Raw genomic sequence first — 23276 nt, forward strand, 5'->3', positions numbered from 1 at the left:
AGTCAAAGGGAGGGTTGCGTATGTCTGGTTTTCGTTTCTGCTGACTTGATATGATTTAGGGGTACAAGGCCCTACTTCCCTTGACCAGTCAGCTTGAGTCTCCTAGATGCCAGGAACACTGGGCTTTTACCTGCTGTTCACACAGCAGGTGCCTCGTCCCACCCATGCCACCACCAGGGCACAGAGTTCCTGATCTCTTGGTCTGGTTCTGGGTTCTGCCTGAGCCATGAAAGTTTACACGTGGCACTTTGTTTCCTAATGTAGTTGCAGAATTAAAATTATTCATTGAAGCTGCAAGTCCCAAAGTTGGTGTGACAAGACTTCATTTGATTTCTAATTTTTTAATGGTTATTTTGATACTGGGGCTTGAGCCCAGGGCCTCCCGAATGCCAGGCATGTGTTTTACCATGGAGAATCATCAACAGCCTACTTGAATGTTTTACAAGGTACTTGAGCCTATATGATCTCATTTAGTTCTGACAAAGTGATGAAGTGGGCAGTGCAAGTACCGCCTCCTTTTGACTGACAGGAGCCCAGGGAGGCCGTGACTTACCCAAGGCCTCACTGTAAGTGCAGAGCAGAGACTGGCCAGGATAGTTTATCCCATGAGTGAATCTAACTGCAGATAGGAAATTAGTATCATGGGGCACTGTAGCTGGAGACACTCCATCTGCTGTCCGTGTGGACGCTGTCTGGAGACCGAGGCAGGGCTGAATGGGGTGGGTCCAGTATCCTCTATCCGCAAGTTCTTTGGTATGGACCCATCATCTTTTCATTCGTTATTCAGAAGCAATTGAGTGTCTCAGGTGTCCCTAACTGGTCTAGAGATTATTTCTAGAGAAATTATATGTAAACAGACAACTAGAAGACAGATGAGTGTAGTTTAGCATACTCCTAGAGGACGTACGAATTGAAGTTTAGCCTCAAAGGACCGGAGTAGAAGCAGAAGAAATGACATCTGAGTGACACCTGGACAGATCAGCTAAGTAGGAGACAAGGGAGGGGAGTCCAAGGCTTGGAGGTGGGAGAGTATTTGGCAGGGATGAAACTGGGTGAGGTTGCAGCTGGGAAGTGGAGCAAGGGCTGGGGCTTAAAGTACTGCTCAGGGGTTCAGGGTTTATCCTGAGGCGAAGCAAAGCATTACGTGGTTTAAATGAGGCGGGCATGAGCAGATTTAGCATTTAAACACTTGGGCTCCTGGGGAAGGATTAAGGAGAACAAGACTGGACAGGCAGGCAGACCATGTAGAGAGCTGTTACAGTCAGACAGCTCCACGGTGGTCTGCACCTAGACTGACGAGGCTGGAGCAATGTTAGGGTTATAAGAGCAAGAGGATTTAGTTACAGAATAAATCTTGACACCCTGAACCTGACAGCTCTTCGAGCATCTACGGAGGATTGTGTCTGAACGCACTTGGAAACAGCTGCCGAGCAAACAGCAGGGACCCCTGTTCTCTGCTTCAGTGCAGGAAGGAAAGAGATGTCAGTGGTGCTGAGTGGTGGCCAGTGGAGCTAGGGTTGCTCTGGATATGAGATTGCTGCAGAGGACATGCCAGGCTGTTTACTAGGGAAAACATGAGCGAGTAGCTGCTTCCCAGCATCGACCAAACCACAAAACAAAGGAGCAGGTATCTGGACTTTGCCCACAGTCAGCTCTGTGGAAATGCTGTTGGTGCAGTAGTGCATTAGGTACAATGACAGTAAGGCTCATTTTTCAAGAAGAGGATGAGGGTGTTTTCTGAAAAAATGGTGACCCCCTGTAGACCCTCTTGGCTCTGATGCTGTTCACAAATAGAAATTACAAAAGTGACCTTCCAACTTCCAGTTGTGATCTGGCTACTAGATGGTTCACTTGGTATTTGGGTGAGGCAGTAGGTTCTGAAGGGAGAAGGGTGTCTCAGCCTAACCCTTAGAGACAGAATGATATAACTGGGACAAGGTCTAATATGCCAGTGACCAGATATCTGGGTCATCTCTATAGAACCCACTATGCCCAAGAGACCTGTAGGTATTTGGTGGCACAAAAGGGCCAGAGCCTTTTGAATAAATATGTTTGTGACATACCTTGGCCCCATTCCAAGCAGCCAGTTTCATCAGGGAATGCATCAGGAAAAATGAGGGGGTGGGGGAAGTGCCACAATTTGGCTAGAGAAAACCCTGACCCACAGAGATCCGGCCAGTGTGAATGAGTAGTCTTGAAATAGCAAAGGGTGCTATGTAGTCATGTCCTTGGTTCACAGAGGCAGGGCACCGAAGGTAAGTGTGGGTCAGTTGGCAGAGAAAGGTGACAAGCAGATAAAAAAAGCTAACAGCAAAAGCATGCTCCTTTTGTAGAATTTAGAAAACAGATTAAAGAGGAAATGTGTCTGATCCTAGAGAATATGGCTTTGTTGTGGTTATTGTTGACTGATTTTGCAGTCCTGGAGACAGCCCAGTGCATTGTGAATGCTAGGCAAGCATCTGCTACTGAAATACATCCCATTTCTTGTTTGTGATAGGTCTCACTTTGTAGCCCAGGCTGGCCTCAAACTCAATATCCTCCTGCCTCAACCTTCCCAGTGCTCAGAATATAGGCATGTACCAGCAACCTAGACTAGAATATAATGCTTTTATGTCATTTTTCAATGTGTAAGTTTATATTTGTGTGTGTGTGTGTGTGTGTGTGTGTGTGTGTTAATGGGGCTTGAACCAGGCCCTTTTGCATACGAGGCAAACCACAAATAATCTCTATTCATCTTCAAAAGTGAGAGTTCCCTGTAACCAACTTCTTTTGTAGAATAGAATATAGTATCCATTTTTCCACATCATTAAATGTCTTTCTACCACCTCAATATAAATGGTCACACAACACCCTGCTATATAAACACATAAGTCCCATCTGTCCTCTGGTGTTCTCTTATGAGCAGAGGAGAATCGCTAGATATAAGGAGAAGGATTGGAGTGGCGTAACAGCTTGAATAGACTCTGCCCAGAGACCACAGCATAGGTCAGATGGTGGAGGTGAGTGAAGCTGGGCCACAGGAGTGTCAGGGCCAGGGGGTTCCTGGAAGCCATCTCGCTCTGCTCCTCAGCAGGAGCTTTATCGGGCTGCCCTTGTGTTCGGGAGCTTGCTGCTGCGTGAGGCCATCAGCAGTGCCAAAGCTCCTTCTACTACAAAGCCCCCGGTCTCCTGCTTCTACTCGGGTATCCTGTCACTTGCCTGTTCTTGTTGCCTTTGGAATAAAAGTCAAATTCTTTATTGTGGTCGATAGGATTTTACATAATTTGGCTCAGCCCCTCTAACCCCATCCTGCCTCCAGAAGGTGAGGCACTGACACAAACTACAGTTTCTTCAAAGCCTGAAGCTCCTCCTGGGTCTGTGTTCATTACTCTCAAAGTCTCGAAGGGCAGTCTGTGTACACTCAGAACCGCCACCCAGCCGCTGCTGAGACTCTCAGAAACGCCACTCAGCCGCTGCTGAGGCTGGATGTGCAATGCTGTGTTAGATTGGTGGACAGAGATAGAGTCTTGGGAGTTCCACACAGTGGTCCACACATAGAGCCCCATGAACAACCTGGAAACCACCCCCACCCCCATCAGCACCCTTACCGCCCACATTCATATCACACATTCAAGACAGTTTCTTTAGAAATAGAGGTATTTAAGTCTCCCTGTAATTTCCGCCTCCCATGGCTGCTTCTGCCTGCCGGGGCAGCACAGAAGTTTGCTAATCCGCTCTCCTCTCTGACTGCCCTTCTAAAATATCGAGATAGCTGTCACATCATCCAGGGAGGGTCGGGGCAGAGTCTGGAAGTTGTTTAGAGGAGCTTGGACTTTGCAACTAATCGGTACAGGGAAGGACTTGACTGAGGACTTGTATGAACCCAGACACGGCAGCCTGGAAGCAGGGACTCAAGCTGAGGGCATCTAGCCATCACCTAGACAGCGATGAAGCAGGAAGATGGTCACAGGGTTATGGCTACACTCAGACGGGAAGCTGTGCCGGGTGTGACAGGTGGACAGGTCCCAAGACAGTGTCGTAGTCATATGACTTTCTGCAGCCAGACTTCGGCCTACTTGACTATGGAATAGTTGTGGTCAGACACCAAGATTTAGGAGTGGAAATGCTGCTGTTGCCCTAAGGATGAACCATTTCCCCTTGCAGCCAGGGACTGAGTAGAAAAGGGCTCGGCAGCAGACACAGGGCCTGTGGAGTAGTCAGTGCTGCGTGTCACCGTTGTGCCCACATGAAGCCGTGGTCTCCCTTTATTCAAAAGCTAATCAAAGTGGCGTCACTTAGAAAATGATGCAGCCCAAGTAGAAATATAAACACTTAAGTGAAGGGAGTGCAGGGACGGGAAAGACTCGGTGGCCGCCAGTGTGTCAGGTGCAGAGACAGAGGACTGCTGGACAGCTTCCGAATTTTGGAGACATCATTTTTTTTTCTTTCTTTTTCTCCTTTTCTTTTCCTTTTCTTCCCCTTTCTTTCTTCCTTCCTTCCTTCCTTTTTTTTTTTTTTTTTTTTTTTTGAGACAGTTTCTCTGTGTAGCCTAGACTGTCCTGGAACTCACTCTGTAGACCAGGCTGGTCTCAGACTCCAGAGATCTACCTGCCTCTGCCTCCTGAGTGCCACCAATCCCCAGCAAAGACAGCAGATTTTCTTGGGGAATAATAACATAGTCATAAGTGTGTGATTGACGGTATCTGCAGTATGAATGTAGAACTCAACTGTACAGAGATGATCACTAAACCATACAGTATTTTTTGTCGTGTTCTTTGTTTTTTCGAAACAGAGTTACTCTGTGTAACAGTCCTAGCTGCCCTGGAACTCACTATGTAAACCAGGCTGACCTCAAACTCATAGAGATTGACCTGCCTCTGCCTCCTGAGTGCTGAAATTAAAGGAAAACTAGCCCTCCTATTTAAGCCCCTTCACTTCCCAGTGTCTTATCTAAGCTTCTAGGAGAGATTTTAAAAAGGAAGTCGCTGGCATGATGGAGGGGCTAGCACATTCACGTTTTGCCAGGCAACCCTACGGACAGGCCGCTCCTGGTGCTGTTGGCATCTTGAGCCTGAAGTCTGCTCAGGAGCAGCCTGGAAGCTTAGGGTTTGTGAGTTGGTCTTCAGGTGGGCTCCTCCTTCCCTGGGAAACTCTGGGTTCTGGTTTTAAGGGCTTCACGTGATTGCACAAGACTCACATCTACAAAATACTTTCACAACAGTATCTAGATAAACATTTACTTAGACAACTGCCAGGTTGTTTAGCCAAGATAACATAAAATCAACCACTGCAAGGGCTCCTGGTATTTTTTTTTTAATTTCATGCACTTTGGTGTTTATGAACCTGCATGCATGTCTGTGTGAGGGTGTTGGATTCCCTGGAACTGGAGTTACAGACACTTGTGAGCTGCCATGTGGGTGCTGGGAATTGAACCCAGGTCCTCTGGAAGAGCAGACAATGCTCTTAACCACTGAGCCATCTCCCCAAACTGTTGGGAGAGGCTGCTAGTTCATTTCCTGACCGCCCTGACTTGCAATAATCACTCAGAAACTATATTATTTGCAATATTTCTGTTTGGCCAATAAGCTTAAGTGTATTTCTAGCTAGCTCTTACATCTTAACCCATTTCTATTATTTTATATATTACCACAAGGCTTGTGGCCTACCAGCAAGGTTCCAACTGGCAGCTTGTATCTTTCTCCTCTGACGGCTACATGGCATCTACCTGACACTACCAACTCTCTCTTTATATATCTCTTCCAGCTTCGTTATACTCTGTTAAGCCATTGGCTGAAAGCAGCTTTATTCATTAACCAATAAAAGCAACACATACATGGAAAGACCTCCCACACCACCAGACTCCCCGTATTCTTGTATTTCTAGTTTCTAACTACTACAAACATTTTTGTATCTGTCCCTTAATGGACAGAGGCATTCTTTTCAGGTGGGTAAGTATAACAACAGGCTTGCTGGGTCGTAAAAGCCACATTTTTAGCTTCCAACAAATTGCCTCTATTTTGTCCCATTTTATCCAGCTTTTGTTTTTGTTCTTCTAAACTCAGGAACCTAGAATATAACTTCATCACTAAGCTATATCCCCAGGCTTTAAGAGTGTGAGAATAATAATAATAATAATAATAATAATAATAATAATAATAATAATAAAAGAGTGTGAGAATATGGGGGGGGTATCACTAAAGTTGTTAAGGCTGGCTTTGAACTCACTCTATAGCCAAGACAGGCATTGAATTTGTGGTTCTGCCTCAGTCTCTTGGGTATGTTGGATTGCAGGTCTATGCCACTAAGACCCACCTCCAGTCTGTTATTTGATATTTATCTATCCATATGTGTGTGTGTGTGTGTGTGTGTGTGTGTGCACGCATGCACACATACCTTATTTATCTCACCATCCATAGACATCTTTGTGCATATTTCCTGAGAACAAAAGCTTTCTCTTGCATAACCACAACACATTTATGAAAATCAGAAAGTAGAACCTTGCTACTAAATTCTCTGATGCACAGGTCATATTTGCACTTGGCCAGTTACTCCAATAATGCCCTTTATATTGATTTCCCCTGATATGGTATCCACTCCTGGGTCACATGGTGCACTTCCTGTTTGTTTTGTTTTATTCTCCTTTAATTTTAGCCAGGTCTAGGCCTCCCTTCAGTTTGTATAAACTTGCCTTTTGTTTTTGAGATCACTGGCCAGTTATTACGACAAATCTTTTGGTTTGGTTTGTTTACAGTTTCTTCATAACTGGATTCCAGTTGTGCAATTTTGGCAAGTGTACCAAAGGAATGACATTGAGTCCTTTTAGGGGGCAGCAAATCAGAAGACACTAGAGGTTGGTGTGTCCCTGCTGCTGGGTCCTAACAGCTCCCTCAGGGAAGGGAGGAGAATGCACAGCGTTAATGACATAGACACCAGGAGTCAGGCCTGCAGCAGGGTGTATAAGGCTCTCCCCATAGCTGAATAAGCAAGACAGTAGGCCAACTGTCTTTGCTGTTTATGTTGTTGACACTGTGCCTTCTCACCCCCTCTCCCGAGGGAGCCATTGGGACCCAGCAGCATCTCTATTTCTATTGTTGTTACTGTTATTATTATTTCATTATTATTATGACATGGTTTGGTTCTTTAATACAAGTTGGCCTTAAAGCCAAGATTGTCCTGTATCAGTCTCTCGGGTGCTGGAATTGTAGGCGTGTGTCACCGTACATCACACCACTTCTGGTTGTTTGTTGGTATTACTAACTTTGATCTAATGGTTATGATGGTTTTCACCAAGTTAACCAACTATGGAGTTACTAGCGATCCCTTTGTAATTAAGAAGTTGATGGTAGGGAACTTTTTGCAAGTTTTTGTTTGTTTGTTTTTTGATACAAAGTCTCGCTATATAGCCCTGGTTGTTCTGGAAACTCACTGTGTAGAACCGACTGACCTTAAGCTCAGGGATCTACCCATCTCTGCCCCCTGAGTACTGGAATTAAAAGTGTGCACCAACATGACCAAAATTTTAAAACTTATGTATTTTTTAATTTATGCAATGAATTTTGATCATATTCTCATTTTTTAATTTAAAAAATTTAGGTGTATGTGTGTGTGTGTGTGTGTGTGTTTGTATGTGTGAGGATGTACATGACTGTAAGTGCCCATGGAGGCCAGAAGAGGTCATTGATCCTGACTGAGCTAGAGTTTCAGGAAGTTTGATGGATGCTGGGACCCAAACTCTCATTTTCTGCAAGAACAGTATGTATTCTTAACCACTGAGCCATCTCTCTGGGCTCCAGGAAAGTGTTTTGACTCTGTGTAAATACCCTGTTCATCTCTAAACTTTTAGTGACTAGTGTTAGTAGCCATTGGTTATTCTGTCTGAATCTTTACTAAGGTGGTTACACAATGCCAATATGCCAGGCCTATGGCTACTCCTATACTTAGCATTTGCTAGTGTTTGTTATAGAAGAGCTGGCCTTTCTGCCTCCTGTATGCCTAGCTATATTAAATGCACTCGTGGCTAATTTATTCGGTGCTACTCTTGCCATGGTTACTTACTTTGGTGCTCAGATTATCCAGATTAGGCCAGGGAAACCCCCTCCAATTCTTTCATCCCTTTGACATGCTCTCAGGGCTTTTGAAGCATTTCCTTGCTTTTTCCCACAAAGACTCACCTTGTGCCTTCCTTCTCTTGATCCCCAGACTGGACATTTTTCACAGGAACTGCGGTTTCTTTTAGTAGAGGTGGTACTTAAAAACCAAGATGGTGCATGCCGTTAATCCCAGTACTCGGGAGGCAGAGGCAGGTGGATCTCTGAGTTCGAGGCCTGCCTGGTCTATTGAGCGAGTTCCTGGACAGCCAAGGCTACACAGAGAAACCCTGTCTTGAAATCAAAACAAAAACAACAAAACCTGGGTGCTGGGTGGGCTTAGTGTTCCTGTGGTGTCTATTTCTAAGCCCTTCAGCAGAGAAAACTAAGAAATATCACCAACTGTATCTCAATTTATTTCTAGATCTGTACACACACACACACACACACACACACCCCTGCATTCAGATACCTCCATCTTATCCTTCCCTTTTTCATATTTATAACTCACTTTCCAATACCCAAAACAGACAGCCATTATTCCCACTCTTGTTTATTCATTATCTTAGTCTATAACACACAGAGTCTATAAGACTGCTAACCCTTTCACACACGCAAACCTCCTAGCTAGAATCCAGTGTTTGCTAGGTTTGTCCTTAGATGCCACCCATGTATGCTGAGATCACTTGTTTGGAACAGAGCTAGGTTTGTTTGCCATGTGTTTCTGTTTATATTTTCATGTTCTCTCATCCTTGCGGCCTGTCCCTTACAAGGAGTGGTCCTCCCCTGTGGATTTCGGGGGTAGGCTTCATAAGGTTTGTAACCCTCCCTAGAATTCCATACAAACTACGTGATATGAGTGTGTGTATGGGGGGAGGGAAGTGTAGAGACTCCCACTTTCTGTAAGATTCACAGTGGTCGCTTGGAGGGCGATCAGGACTCTAGGGCCCCAAGGACAGGGAGGCGGGAAGTCAGCCAGTCAGCCAGAGGGTGAGAGTCTGGAGCAGGATCTTCATTGTGTTCTTATCTATCACACTTGGCATAGGCTTTCCGATGGAGAGGAAACAAAGAGAAATTTAGTATCAAATCTGTACCTTGAAACAACTCTGGACAGTTTTTCTTTTTTGATTATCTCTTCATAAATGACATACGTCAGATTCTTAGATTCTGGGGCCCAGGGCAGGCCTAGGACCAATCCACAGTGGACACAGACACACACACACACACACACACACACACACACTCACACACAGAGCCTGTATATCTTCCTGCAAGTGTGCGAAACAATACTACTGGAGAGTAATTCCAGCTTACAGTACCGATGCTCACAGTGCAGACACTAACCCTGTCTGTCTTATACTCTGCATGGGCGTGTGTGTGTGTGTGTGTGTGTGTGTGTGTGTGTGTGAGCCTGCTAGGACCCTGACAAACGGGAGGGAAAGAGGGCTTGCACCTGAACCCAGAGGCTGTGAGTCAGGAGTGTGGCGCCCCCTGCAGTTTCAGGGAGGCCCCATCCCGGCATCAGAACCAAGCTGCTTCGCTAGAGGGCAGCACACTCTCTGGGACTCCTGCTCAACCGGGGCCTACGTAGGCAGACAGGTAGACAAGGAGGACTCCCGGTCAACCACACATGTCCCCTGAGCATCTCTGTCCAGGCCATCCTACTAAGCACAGGAGGACAAGCTAAAAGAGACCCTGCTCTCTGCCACGTGGCTTACAGAATGTTGAGAAAGATATCTGTATGTCAAAGCAAGACCACACCATACAAACTGAGTCCTGTGAGCCGAGCGATCTGGTGGGGGTAGGGGTAGTCAGAGTGGGGGGTCTGAAAGAAGGAGGGACAGGAATGTGAGAGCCTAAAGGGAGAAGAGATGGTGGTGTCCTGCTCATTTGGTGTGTGTGTGTGGGGGGGGTGTGTGTGTGTGGTGATAATGAAGACTACTCTGGGAGTAAACAGAGGTACGGAGAGGAGCTGGCTCGACGCTGGGAGCAGAGACAGGAGACCAGGGCTGGGTGCCCTGGATGTCTGGAAGAGGCAGTGTTCCTCCAGAGGGTCCAGCTCTGAGGGGAGGGGTGTTTGAGGAGAGGCTGTTCAGGGCTGAACTGGGAAATAGCGAAAGGCAAGGGGAATGGCAGGGGATCTCTGAGGTTCTGGGTGGAAGATCTTTACAACGCTAAGATGGACGGACCCAGGACTGTGTTAACCCCTCCTGCCAGCAAATGAACAAGAGAGAGAAAAGTGAGTTTTCATATGCTACATTATTTTGAAGTTTAACGTTGCTCAGTGTGATCTCCTGAGAACTAATGGTTTGTCAGGAGTAATCGCCCCCATTTTATAGACAAGAAACTAGATACTAAGACAGGTTCGGCCCTTGCTTACAGTCACCCAGCCACAGAATGTCAGCCAACAACTTGGACCTTAGATGAGGGCCCTGGTTTTCACTCTGGCTTTGTGGGGAAGGGTTAGCAGAGACCCGGGGTTCCAGACAGTGCTGTCCTGGCCTTGATCTGCAGCTCACTCCAGCCACACCCTGAACTCCAGTGAATGTTTCATCAAAATTCAAAGCTCATCTTGTTCAGGGCCACTCAGCTGAGCCTGCTCTGCCAGGTCAAAGTGTCCATGAAAGGAAAGGAGGCGTAGACATTAGCCGGCTGCCAGGCACTCCCCGCCTTTCTTCAGCTGCCAACTCAAAGGAAGCCTGGGATGGTGGTAGCTTCTAGATATCTAGGACTTGCATTGTCCAGCGGTGTAAAATGTAGAGAGCCCGTATGAGCGAGCTCCGAGGTGACTGCTCACAGTTTTATTTCATTTCAATTATTTATCCGTCTGCGTTGGAAGCGCATGCGCCACACGTGGGGGTCAGAGGACGACCTGCTGGAGCTCGCTTTCTCCCTTTCCACGATGTGATGCCATCAGGTTTGCCTTTCCTGGCTGAACAATCCCGCAGGCTCACAGCGACAGTTTCGCTCCATGCCGGAGTCAGGTCTCAGGACAGCAAATAAAATGCTGGTGGCACTTGGAATCTGAGCAAGCAAAGTCCTTGTCCTTCTGCCATCTCCTGCGACTCCCCTCACCAACCCGGCTCCAGCCATAGGCTCACTGTTAGGATCCTCAAATGGCCCCACAACTGCCATGCTCTTTTGCCGGATGCCTTCTTCCCTTTCTTTGACAGCTTTTCCTAGGCCACACAGTCCGCGCTGACACCTGGTTGAAGGCTGGTGTCCTGTTCTCTTTTCTACCAGCTTGGTCTTAGAAGGCTTTCCAGATCTAAGCTCTAAGTGGGTCCCCGTGAGCCAAAGGCCACACAGGGCTGGTAGAGACCCTGTTCCTGGGAGCTGGAAGGCGGCCAAGCTGGATGCGAAGCTGCTGCAGCTTCTTAGCTTGAGGCAACCTGTTCGTATCAAGTTAATGATTTGACACGGCTTCCATCGGAGAACAAGGCATTAAAACAGCTTTGGAGCAAGGAGTTAGACTAGGGATTTAGCTTGTCTCCCAGGCGCTCCAAGACAGACAGCTCTAACCCTCCAAGGGCATGTTCCAGGTAAGAATATTCTTGCTTTAGCAAAGGCTCTTGGGACCATTTTCTAGAGGTTCACCACATAAACTGTATCGAACACAGACTACCTCCAGACATCTGGAATGCAGGCAATGGCAACACATTTATAACGAAAAAGCTTGTAATTTGATTCTTGTTTTGTCTGTTCTGAGACTGAATCTCATTGTATAGCTCAGTCTAGACTGCAATCTACCACATAGTCCATATTGCCTTGAACAGCAATCCCCCTGCCTCAGTTCCCCAAGTGCTGGGATTTACAGGCATGCACCACCATGTCCACCTCAAAGTCTGTAACTTAAACTTTTGCATACACTACGTTCTGGGCCCTGTTCATTCTTACAAACGTCCTGATAATTCACTTTGAAAATGTCTCAGTCTACAGATAAAAGCAGAAATCTGAAAACTAAGAAACATGCCTGAATCACCATCGCGAGAACACAGCCAGAGACCCAGGATTCCAGCCAAGAACTCCAAGACAGTGTGGCTCACCGCTAGCCCCTGGGGCCCCTGTACAGTTGGAAGCATCTCTGTTGCTGGAAGCCCGGGACCCAGGCATAAAGCTGCCTGGAAATAGATCAAGCATGACAGGGACTCCTTGCTCTAGTGGAGGCGTGATGTCTTTCTTTCTTTCTGGTTGCTCTTGAGCTGGCTCTCATGAGTGACATCCCAGGGTCTCTCAGCATGACAGCTGTCACTCTTACTTTTCTGTAACTGTCACTTTGCTAACTGTCTAGAGAGTCAAGGAGTCCACAGAGGACGGGCATCTAGGACAGTCTAACTGCTTACACGTGATTTCCGGAGGGAACAGGGCAGGCAAGCACATCTTTCTCCACACCAAACTCGGCTGTTGAATTTGCTGTCCTGCAGATGGCACCGAGTCTCTCGCACTTCCTTCTGGATTACCTGTCCAGAGAGATGTCTCTGAAGTCTCTCTTTATCACAGCTTCCCCCCCCCCATCCAGGGCTTGTGGCTTTCTCTCTCTTCTCACACGTGTCAGTGTGTGCAATACTGCCTTCCTCCCCAACGCGAGGCCAAGGACCTCTTCTGTCTGCTGCACAACACGGGGTGTGGAAACAAGTTCAAGTGCATTTAGTTGAGAAAAGTCAATGTAAACTTTACAGCAATTTAAAAAGATATGTATCACTAAAGCATTAGGCATGTTGCTGTTTAGAAATAAGGAATTGGGCTCAGAAGAGTCTCCGGCAGGTCCAGGTCCCGAATGCACATGTATCAGGCTGTATGCACTCCAGGGCCCTCTTTCCCACAACGCCCCTCTCCTCCTCTGACTCAGATGTTCTATAGCCTTGTGGCCCAGAAGTTGTCCTTCCTTGTGGAGAGGAAAGAAATCCAACAATACCCGGGAGAGCTCTTTTTAGTCCTTGGGCAGGGCAGGGTCGTGTCCTCCGAGGAGCATAGCACAGGATCTGTGTCACCCATTCTAAGGACTGCCCTTGAAATGCTGCCTCGCATCCAGCAGTCGATGGGTTTAGCATCATTCACCTGCCAGGAGGCAAGAGACACCTGCCTCCTTCATCCTGGCCTTTCTCTGGGAGCAGCGGCCAGTGCTGCTCACAACTGGGCATGGTGGTGCTTGCCTGTAACCCCAGCTCTTCGGGAGGCTGAGGCAGGAGGTTGGGTTAGAGACCCTGGCAAGGGGGAAGGAAGGGACAGGCCACCTTGCCTATGGGACAGATGCACAGCCCCTGGGGGACAGCAGGGTCAATCTCAGCACTGTGAAGTCTGTGAACCTAGTAGCCTTGGTCTGTTGGGTTTCCTCGTGTATATTTTCCCAGGACTGTGCTAGGCAGAGGCTGCACAGAGGGACAGCAGGGGAGGGGGAGGTGAGGACACGACGGGGCGTCTGTGAATATGGGACTGCAGGTAACTGTCTCTCTCTCAGAGACAGACAGAAAGACAGACAGAGACGGGGGGGTGGGGAGATCCAGCCAGACAGTCAGTCAGAGACAAAGGGAGAGACTGAGACAAATAGACAGAGACACAGAGAGATATAGACAGACAAAGACAGAGAGAGACAAGAAATATTTAAGCAGTTGGGAGATCTGGGTTTGTAGGGAAGCTCACCTCATATAAACTATATTGTATGACATTGGGGAAACAATCCTTTTGTTACATGGAGATTAAAAAAATCCTGAGAGTCCTTCCTGTGATTTAAGACTTAAATCCACTAGCAAACAGGTGAAGGCATCTTAGACACTACAGTCTACATACATGGAGATGTGTTACACATGCATCTTTTCTTATTACAATGGATACATCCCAGGTAGGATGCAGCTCAGTTGCTCTGTCTAGTGCTTACCTACCATGCTGTAGGTCCTGGGTTAGATCTCGCCTGGATATGGTCAACATGGAGGTACAGCACTTGGGAGGTGAGGGACAGAGGAGCAGGACCTCAAAGTCAGTCTTCCATAAATAGCAAGTTCAAGCCAGCCTGGGTTGCTACATAACACCTTAACTCAAAAATAAACTAGCAAACCAAATAAGGATATATCAAAGAAAGTAAAACAAACATAACCAATACTTTAAAGAAAAAAATTCTTTCATTTACAGTTTACAATCACTATTCCATTTTGCATTTTTTTCTTCCATCTGTGTCCGAAGCACATGTGTGTAAATGCAGGCTGTATGCACATGGTCACTCACCACAAGAATGAAAGACCGGGCGCTTGCTAGGCAAGTGCTCAAGTCATGAGCTATACCTCAGGCAGAGATTTTCATTATTAATTAGAGCAACAACTCCCATCTACATTGCTTTAGATAAATTAAACGTTTAAGAAATGAGCTGCTGGGGGCTGGAGAGATGGCTCAGTGGTTAAGAGCATTGCCTGCTCTTCCAAAGGTCCTGAGTTCAATTCCCAGCAACCACATGATGGCTCACAACCATCTGAACTGATATCTGATGCCCTCTTCTCTTCTGGCCTGCAGACAGACACACAGACAAAATATTGTATACATAATAAATAAATAAATAAATAAATATTTTTTAAAAAAAGAAATGAGCTGCTATTCATTCCCCAGTCCCTTCATTCATTAAATATATAATGATTACAACTGGGCACATGGATCCATTCCTTCTGTCTGCCAACAAAGAGCAAGAAACCTCTACAGCTAGGTTTCTGTCTGAAGACGAAGGTGATAGTCTATACCCCAAGCGTCAGATGAAGTCACACCTGGGGAAAAACGCTCAGAAACAATGTGGAGCAGCAGGAAGCACCCACAGATGGGAGATAAAACACACACCCCTCTCCATACATGCACAGCCAGGGAGACGTAATTCAGAATTAATCCTGGCCCAACAAGTCCTAACAACCAACAGCAAAGGAGCGTATACCTGGGAGAGTATGCTGGTTCCCAAGATGCTAATAAACCATTCCCTCTGCCTCCAGCACTTAAAATGAGTCATTCCTTCTAAATGGAGGTGAAGTGTCCCCCTCCCCAGGGTGGCTTACTGTTGTCACAACAACAGTAAATCTGACTTGGAAAAGGGCAGGCTCCATGAGTTTAGTGTGACATGCATACGGTGTTTCCTTTTGCAGAGTGGTTGTGGTCTTTGGTGCAAAAACAGAACCCAAGATGGGGAAGGGAAGCTGGGCACTCTCCTTGCCTCTCAGAGGATCATTCTCCAGTGTGCTTGGAACCAGCAATGCCTGGTATCCGTTGACAGTCAGCAGCCTTATGGGACCACACAGAGCCCATAAACATCATCTCCCTGGACTTTAATAAGGTTTTGAATGGTTCCCACTTAAGTAGTCCTTGAGAAACTTGGAAAATCCGGCCGAGTGCGAACGTTTTATTAAGCAGGATGTTGGGGAAATTTGTGGTACCATTTAGCAGCCCCCAAAATCATTCTTGGCATTAATTGGCTTTATCCTAGGTGGTCCACGACTTTCCTTATCTTATTCTCCCTCTGTCTTTCTGCTAATCTCAATGACCCCTTAAATTCTCAAAGCATCCTTCTCAGAGTTGTAACCTGGGACTTGCATAAAAACCAGGGTCAAGGGACGTGAAACAGAGTGATTTAAACTAAAGCCACTTTATGTTTCAACCTAAGCATCTAAAACATTAAACAATTCTGAAATATATGCCAACTGAGTATGCAAAGCATAAAACTTTCTTTCAAAAATAAACTTTGTCCTCTGTAGTCGGTTCGTTTGTATCAGGAGTGTGATCTGGGCAGGTTGTCAAAGAGTAGAAACTTCCCGCAGAAATCAGAGTGGGGAAGTTCTGATTTGAGTGGCTGCATCGTAAACTCACGGAGAGCCTGAGAAACTGCCTGGGGTTTCTGCCTCTTTCTTAGACAGTCGATATTGTAAATGCAGGGCTCTTCAGCTAGAAGAGGCAGGAGAAAGAAAGGAGGGAGTGATAGCTAGAGAAATTTACGGCCCGTTTACTGCATGTTCCTAAACACAGCGCTGCGCTAGGAGAGCTCACACATGCTCTCACTTGAGCGCCTCAAAAGCGGGGCAAAGGAGCCTGATTCCCTGCTTCAGAGATCATCTCCCCCGGTCATTCAGCTATGCACGGATGACCCGTCACACCTCTGCCCCTCCAAACTCTGTGTGTGTGTATGCATGTGTATAATGCATGCATACACACAAGCGTACATGCTGGTGATGACATGAACATTGCTTATGCACTTGTTAGCATATTTTGTCTGAATATTCATTTTAATACATAAGTAAGACATATTCGACACATTATTGCAATGTGAAAGTTTTTACATTACGCTTAATTGTTTGTGGAGGGGTATGCCGTGGTGTGCATGTGGAGGTCAGAGGACAACTTGTGTGAGTCGGTTCTCTTCTTCTAAACTTGTGGGTCCCAGGGATCAAACTGAGATCACTGGTAGCAAGTACCTTTACCTGCTGAGCCATTTGCCAGGCCAGACGTGTGAAAAGCAGCAATTCTTCTGGACATTCCCTATAGTTACATATATAAGTGGCTGTTGTGGGGGGTATAGCTCAGTGAGAAGAGTGGATGTAGCATACAGTAGGCTTTGATTTTGATCCCCAGCACCCCAAAAGAGTATGCATTAATAAAACCACTGGAGCCAGGCAGTGGTGGTGCATGCCTTTAATCCCAGCACCTGGGAAGCAGACACAGGCAGATCTCTGTGAGTTCAAGGCCAGCCTAGTCTACAGAGCGAGTTCCAGGACAGGCTCCAAAGCTACAGAGAAACTCTGTTTCAAAAGACAAACAAACAAAGCAACAAAAATAGCAACAAAAAACATCATTGGAGAATAAGTTAATGGAAAAACAAGCAAAAATTTATTCTTCCACTAATGAAACAAGAGAATGATTGAGAATAATTATTTTTAAGTCTTGTTTTCTCTGTTACTTGAGTGTTTGTACTTGAGATGTACGTTAACCCACCATTTGCAATTTACACCCGATCTTCCTCAGATTCTGTTGTACATATTTCTCACATCATTAGCTTAGTCATCCTCTGCCTTGGACTTAATGGCCATGCAATAATTGACAGCCACAGTGCTTATCCACCCCACGCCCCCTACCAGCACTGGCCACCGAGAGTTTCTAATACTTGCTGTTATAGAATGTGTTGTGATTAAAATCTCCCTGTAGTTTCTTCCTCTCTGGTTTGGATACTTTCCCCAGCCTTCCCAGAAGTGGAATTACTAGGTCAAAGGGTGTGACCATGCTTAAGGCTCTTGATCCATCACGCCAAATTATTTTCCAAAAGGATTGAACCGATTTCTGCTATTGTAGCTTGCTCTGTGTGAGAATTCTGGGGATGGACATGGCTTTCTGGGGAAAGACTTCTTCTCATCTACGGCTTGGCTGAAATCGTTACACTTTTGGTCAGCTGCTTCATACGACTTCTTTCAAACTCTGTTGACAATGTTTGGCTATCTGATGACTGGCTAGAAGATTTATGTTGCTCTCCCTGTCTCCAGGCTCTTCCTGCCTTCAGTCTGTTTTGCACATTGTGGCCAGATTAACTCTTTTGGAAACATTGCCTGCCGCCTGTCCCTGCCCTACTCAGAAATGAAGCGGTTTTCTTTTCCCTCCCTGATCAAGTCCAGACTCTTCTCCAGGGCCTTGGAGACCCTCCATAACAAGGATCACCCACCCTCTCATTCAAGCCGATCTTCCGCACCCCCATCAGGCATCTTAGTCTCTTTCCGTCTCAGCCTCAGATCATGTTCCTCTGCTTCCCCCTTTTGCTTAGGTTTACCTGCGCCTGGATCCCCTCTGCTTCCTTCTGCCTAATCCACACTCTCCACTCTCAAGGTGGCACAGTCCCACCCACTCACTGGAGAATTCCAGGAATCAGGAACTCAGAGACTTAGAAAATAAACGTAAAGAGGATGCCAGGCGTGTTCCTGGGCCAGGGAACACGGGTGCCCTCCACCATCAAAGGCATGAATGGGTTGGCAATCAAACCAGAACCTGGCAAGGCTCTTGCACCGCTGGTGCCGGGCAGGCCTAACGAGGGATCTAAGAGAGTAGGATTGTAGGCCAACAATACAATAATGATGATAACGGTTACCATTATGATTAGTTTCACTTTGAGAAAATAAAACCTGAAAAGTAATGGCTTAAATATAAGAAGAATTCTCTGATATTTACAAAAAGAGATCTTCAGGAAGTCCAGGGCTAGAATAGCCTTTTTCTGTCTACTGAGAAATCAAAATTCTTTTCTTTTTTAATTAAAAAATTTGTATAAGAGGGTGCATGTGAAGTCAGACAGGACATCAGATTCCCTGGAACTGGAGTCACAGGAAGTGGGTGCTGGGAGTCATATTCCAGTCCTTGGCACGAGCAGTATGTGTTCTTAACCACTGAGACGTCTCTCCAGTCCTGAGGACCCAAACTCTTCAGCTCTTTTCAATGACAATCCCAGGGTGTGTCCTTCCTTCTCATTCTCTGAAAGAGCAACTGAGATACAGCTACCGGCCATATAGTCCAGACCGTTAACAAGGCAGAACCACTTTGACAAATGCTACCTCCACCTGGAGAGGTTTGTAAAGCCAGTGCACTGCTTCTGTTCCGAGCCCACCAGTCTCATCACGTGGCTGCACCTAGCTGCAGAGGAAGGCCCTGTGTGCAGATAAAAATCAGGGCTCAGTTACTAACAACAGATTTCAGCATATGTAGTCAGCGGTGTTCGCTGCCACCTCTTGAGGTCCTGTGGTCACCAATTTACCTCCCTTGTCTCTTTCCAGTTTTGTATCACCTCTCAGCAAGTTCGTAATGGAAAGGAAAGCCAAACCCAGACTGTATCTAGAGTCGGGCTCTTCACCTTTACCAAAACTTACTTTTTCATAATGGAAACACACAAGTTAACTGCTACGCATCTTTCCCTTCCAGAAACAGAATCTTATACTCGGTTGTCTCACCGTGCAGAATGCACCTGGGGCTCTCCTTTAAAATGTGGTTAATAGCCAGGTGGTGGTGGTGTGCATCTTTTATTCCAGCACTTGGGAGGCAGAGGCAGGTGGATGTCAGTGTGTTTGAGGCCAGCCTTGTCTATAAAGCAAATTCCAGGCCAGTCAGGGCTGTTACACAAAGAAATCCTATCTCGAAAAACAAAACAAAACAAAATGTGGTTAATAATTTTTTGTGGCTAGTAGGCCTCATCTGTGAAGACTCTAGAAGACTTCTTCTCTATAGATTATAGAGCATAAGCAGTAAGCAACACTAAAATAATGTTCTAAAGGGAAAAGAAATTGTTTTCACTGAGAAGACCCGGGATAAATCCATCTCACACGTTTATTAAGGTAGAAAGGAAGGTGAGGTTCATCTAGTTTGCTGTGTTCTGGATGTCCCTGCAGCTTTCCTGTAAAGCGGATGAGGCAGGGTGCGGACTTCATCCAGTGGGAGGTCACTCACTTGCCTGGAAGACACAGGCCGCTCAGCACTGGGAGAAAAGGAGCACAAAATCCGCATGGAGCGAGGCTGGGCAGGGGTCTTGACTTACGTTGATGCTTGGAATTATGGGCTCTTGGTAGACAGGATGAGGATCCAGTCCTCACAGGAGAGACTGCAAGTTTGGGAAGAAGGGATATTGTATGGAAAGAGGAAAACTGGGTGTCTGTTTTGCAGGGCTGAGGATTGAACCCAGAGTCTCGAGTACTCCGAGACTGGTCCCCATTCCTGGTGCACAGGTGATAAACAGTCTCGGGTATAAACTAGGTAAAATATACATATAGCTGATGTGGAATGGAAGACACTGGGGTGGGAAGAGATGGCAGATAAGACAGTGGCAGCTTTGTACCTTGCATGACCCCCCATCGTCTACAGCACTGCCAACGTGCTGTGTGCCTGGCCTACGTGACTATGTGAGCCTGAGCTGTCTGGATCCTATAGTGAAGGGTTTTTGTGTCTGGATGATTGAGCAAGGCTGGGTATTGAAGAGGAGGCTGGAAGCCAGAGGAAACCACAGAGAAAGGCTAGTTCCTAGGGAGTGAGCACCCAAGGGGGCAAGGACAGGTCACTTCTGTTCTGCATTCCACGTGTCTAATACGGGGCCTGGTCCGTGGTTCCCAACTTCCTCGTCCAACTAACACATGTTACACAAATGAACGAATGAACTAATGGAAAGGGGTCTATGTCCCCAAGTTTATAAAACAAGAGGTGTTCATAAGCATCTTTCCTGCTGGCCTTTTAAAATAAGCAGTCCTAATGAGACAGGGTGTTGCACACCTGGAATCCCAGCACTCTACAGGCTGAGACGGGAGGTTCTTAGGTCATGACCAGCCTAAGGTTCTTTTTTTAATTTTTTTTATTTAATTTTATGTATATTGATGTTTTGTCATGAGTGTCGGTTCCCCTGGAACTGGAATTACAAACAGTTGTTAGCTGCCATGTGGGTGCTAGGGATTGAATCTGGGTCCTCTGGAAGAGCAATCAGTGCTCTTAACTGCTGAGCCATCTCTCCAGCCTTGAGGTCCTATCTTAAAGAAAATAAATAAATAAACAAGACAGTTAGAAACCTCAGAAAACAGTCTAAGGGCAGATACTCTGGCCTGTTCCGCATGTGAGCCAACACCAGGGAGTCTATGTGATGTGGGATTCCCCTCTGTATGCTGTGAATATCATTGATTAATAAAGGAACTGCTTTGGGCCTATAGCAGAGCTATAGGGGAACAGAGCTAGGTGGGGAAAACTAAACTGAATGCTGGGAGAAAGGAGGCAGAGTCAGGGAGAAGCCATGTAACCCCCGCTGGAGATAGACACCTGATGGAACTTTAGCCGGTAAGTCACAGCCACGTGGTGATACACAGATTAATAGAAATGGATTAAATTAATATGTAAGAGTTATTCAATAAGAAGCTAGAGCTAATGGGCCAAGCAATGATTTAACTGATACAGTTTCTGTGTGATTATTTTCGGGTCTAAGCTGTCAGGCGACTGGGAAACAAGTGATCTCCTCCCTTACAACATCTACAACGTGGACACTGAGACCTGGGGTACCAGAGACTGAGAAGTCATAGGGCTTGGACAGGGGAGAACTGTGCCTCATTTTGCTCCCACCGACCATCTCCTGGGTTATTGCTAGTGCCAGGCCTTGTCCTTAACACTATGTTTGCATCCTCCCATCCAACTCCAATCTGCATCCCCAGTAGGTGAAGACACCAGAGCTGAAGGAGGTTAAATAACTTGTCTAAGGTATGCAGTCTCTTAAGTGGACAAGGAGTCCAGCTCCCTGGCCCTACGCCATCATCTAAACCACTCTGCTGTCTGTCTGTCTTCCTCTGAAACATGCTGTATCTTGGGTCCTTACACACCTCACTGTCAAATGTATTCTTTACCTGTGTGACATTTCACTTTGAGATATTTTAAGGTGAAATTTTAGTACTCAAAAATAGTTGAGAGATGGCTGGAGATGCAGGTCAGTGGTAGAGCTGTTGCCTATGTATGTGAGGGGCTGAGTTGAATCCCTAATACTGAAAAAAAAAAAGGTAGAAAGAATCCCCATGCACCCTCATCTACACTCTCCAAATGCTTGGCAGTTTATTGCTGAAAATAAACATTAATTACATTTTCTGACTATATTTTGTTTTCTCTTGGACTTATATCTTCACTTGTTTTCCAGTGATCATAGACCCTTGCCAAGCGGGAGGCGTGGGTACCCCATGGCCGGCAGCATGCTCCACTCACCGTGTGGGAACTACAAACTAGGGGAACATATTGACCTACTCTCAGCTTTCCCACAGAGGATGAGAGGGTTATCCGGTGGCTCGCCTAATGGGGAGGCTTCTGAGGAATGTCCCAGACGCCAAGCCTGGAGAGATCCATTAGCTACAAAAGATGTCTAAACAAGAGAAACATTAGTAATGATAGCCTTTCAAAATGATCCCAGCTTTCCCCCACCACACACCCCCGGCAACCCGTCCACCTCTTCTGCTGTTTCAGAGCAGAAGGACTTGCTGAAAACCTACTATGTGTTGGGACTGAATAAAGTCTGGGCTAGCAGAAAATCTAGGTGATTCTCTGGAGGAGGTAAGAGCAGTGGGGGAATTTCTGTACCAGCTCCTCGCAGACCCTTGGTTGGGGAAAACATATCGTGAGTATTTTGGAAACAAAAACTAGTAGAGGGAGGGGAAGAAGAGGGAGACAGGACGCGTTCCTGCATGAACACGAGGCAGTTCAGCTCGGCTTCCTGCCTAGCGCTGGTGGTCTTCGGGGGAGGGGTGCGACAGGGCTGTCGGTAAAGGAGGTTCTGGGACGGAGGAGAATGAGTGGTCAGAGGGTCTGCAGAGCCAAGGCTGGTACTCGACCGTGGACTCAGGAAGAGCTTTATTTCGGGCACCAAAGCAAATCTACAGCCCACGGAGGAAAGAAGGACTTCGGTAAAGGTTTTCACGTAGCCCTGCCTGGCCTGGAACTTGCTATGTAGTTAAGGATGAACTTCGACCTTCTGCTCTTCCTGCCTCCGCCCCTGGAGTTCTGGAATTACAGCTGTGCATCATCATACCCAGTTCGTGTGGTGCTGGAGATCAAGTCAGGGGGCTACCTGCTGGGTCCCCCCTACCAGCTGGGGCACACCTCAAGCCCTGGCTAAAGTCTCTAAAGAGGGCAACTTTCCACAGGAAACAAGGAAGGAGTGGAGACCTGCTGAGTTTCTCAACTCAAACATACCAAGAGTCAAGTCCCGAGCCTGCTCTGTACCAGCTGTGTGACCCCTTAGTCTCCCCAAGCCTCAGTCTCTCCTCTACACAGTGGAGGTGCTGACACCCCTCTGATAAGGTGTGAGGCAAGAGGACATGAGAGACGGAGAAGATGGTGACCTCCACATAGCACAAACTGGTCCTCTCCCTGACTTCAAAGGCCATTCTTCAAACCCCTGCCAATTCTTGCTTTTTGAGACACTAATGCCAGCCTGCTCCTCCTTGTCTATCTTCTCCAGGTTTTTGGGACAAGGTCTCACTATATAGCCCTGGCGGGCGTGGAATTCTCTATGTAGACCACTCTGGCCTGGAACGCAGAGAGATCTGGAGACCAAAGATCTAGGTTTGACTCCTCGTCCTCCATTTAATGCCAGTGTGACCTTGGACAAGTCATTTAACCTCTCCGAGTTCCAGGTTGTCAGCCTGCAGGGAATTAAGCCTGCCAGAATGAGGTCCCGCCTACCAGAACGAGGCTCCACAGGGAAGCGTTTTTTTGTGT

This window comes from Myodes glareolus, chromosome 7, assembly GCF_982192425.1.
Source record: "Myodes glareolus chromosome 7, mMyoGla1.1, whole genome shotgun sequence".
In the NCBI taxonomy this organism is placed as follows: Eukaryota; Metazoa; Chordata; class Mammalia; order Rodentia; family Cricetidae; genus Myodes; species Myodes glareolus.